Source organism: Vombatus ursinus, unplaced genomic scaffold, assembly GCF_900497805.2.
Source record: "Vombatus ursinus unplaced genomic scaffold, bare-nosed wombat genome assembly UNPS02004829.1, whole genome shotgun sequence".
NCBI classification, from domain to species: Eukaryota; Metazoa; Chordata; class Mammalia; order Diprotodontia; family Vombatidae; genus Vombatus; species Vombatus ursinus.
Genome location: NW_020944607.1, coordinates 7185 through 8990, shown reverse-complemented (window position 1 = coordinate 8990; position 1806 = coordinate 7185). Strand labels below are relative to the sequence as shown.

The 1806-nt window shown below is 42.4% G+C and overlaps 1 long non-coding RNA gene across 1 annotated transcript in view; it reads left to right on the top strand.

Moving 5' to 3' along the window:
* The first annotated feature begins 24 nt into the window (after positions 1–24).
* Positions 25–1806, top strand: part of LOC114027902 — a 6070-nt gene continuing 4288 nt past the window's right edge. Inside the window, exons 1-2 of the long non-coding RNA XR_003567310.1 lie at positions 25–41; positions 137–205. This is a non-coding gene — a long non-coding RNA (uncharacterized LOC114027902). The remainder of the gene's footprint in view (positions 42–136; positions 206–1806) is intronic.

Here is a 1806-nt window from a genome sequence, read left to right as displayed (position 1 = left end):
CCACCGAATTCAACTTTATTCAGCAGATTCTGCACGACCTGGTGAGGCTCCTGGCTTGCTGCCCCTCCTCCCTCCACCTGCTCCTTTCATCAGCAGTCCCCCGCCTAGCTCACTCCCCTTCTCTTTTCTTTTCCAGCTCAACCCTTTTTTTTAAGAATAGCAGCCTTGGCTCCAGGTATTACGAGTGCAAGCTGACCTTGCTGAGGTGAGAACCCCGAGAGATAGCGGCCCAAAGTTGGAAGGGACCCATATCCTTAATGTACATTCTTGCTGTATATAAGGCCACCTCCTTCTGCCTCTTTGTCTCCCAAGCTGGGATAGCTTTAGCCCTATTCACAGCTGATCCATTTGGATGCATTGATCTCTTTTCCTATCCTCAGACCACAGGGATTAAGAGTCAGAGTGAAATAGCAAAGTTTGGAAGAGAGGCAGGCTTGTGGAGGGGGCAGGGAGAAGGGAAGAGATGCCAAGTTCCATCTTGGATAGTCTGTGTTTTGAGATGCCAGTAGTACACACAGATGGGGAGAATCTTTTTGCCCTTAGCTCACCCAAAGACATGGTTGGGACACTTCAAAAGTGTATTTTACTAACAGGATTTTACACACACGCACACGTGACAAATGGTTAAAGGATATGGGCAGACAATTTTCAGAAGGTCAAACATAACTTGTGAATAATCACTTGGAAAAACATTCAACCTCACTAATAATCAAAGAGATGCAAATTGAACAATACTGAAGACTTAACGAATAATAATCAAAATGGCAGAAATAATCAAAATCAGTCACTCGAATTTGTGGAGAAACATCATTACATCATTCACTGATGATGCAGTTGCAAAATTGCAGAATATCTTTGGAGCACAGACCATCAATATATAGTAAAAGTGACAAAAATGATCAGATTCATCATGTGGTTAGCAGAGAAGAGCCAATTATAAAACATTTGTATGTGCTCCAAAATCCACATGAACATTGCATCAGCCAAGCACCTTGCACATGCTCATAAAGACTGGACTCATTAGCCAGTCTTCTTCTTATATTAGTTTTTAGGAAAGAATTCAAAGAGTTCATATGAAGATTAGGTAGGATCCCATCTACTAAAATTCTACAGGTTTTCAATCCTTTCTGCTGTCTCCTACCATCTGGAAGGAGTGTACCTAAATACATTCACGCCTTGTCCCCCATGTCTCACCTGTCTCCATCCTGCCTCAGCCTTTCCTTTCTCACATAAGAGGCTAGAGATTGCATTGCTCATGCCCTGTTACAACAGTTAGCTCACTTTTAGCTTAGGGCTGAGGTAATGGCCCTCAGGTCCACATGGTCCTTTTTCTCTGCTATTTTATGGAGTTTATGTAAGGAAAAAGTCACTAATTACAATTAATTCTAATAGCTCTGACCTCCCACACCACCCTGTTAGGAAATTCCTCACATTCAGAGGATTGACTCTGAATGTTTAATTTTTAATTAATTCAAATTTTGTCTATTTCCCATTAACCCCTGGCTTCTTTATATTTGGGGCAAAATCAAGACACAGAAAACACTTAGGTAAAAGAATTAATCAGAGTGTCATAGTGCCTGTTACTGGACAGGCCGAGAGGGAAAGAGCAGACCTTTTGGAAGGTGCACTCAGTCCTTGAAGGGGTGAGTACAGTCAGTAGCTTTCAGTTAGAATTCTCTGTTCTGAGATCCCTCTTAGGGCCTCAATGGCCTACCTTGAGCTTTCGTTTCTCTGACGTGTCTCACGTCTTCTTTCAGTTCCTTCTTTTGCCTGTTACTCCTGTGTTGCCATTTTTTTCCAGCTCAG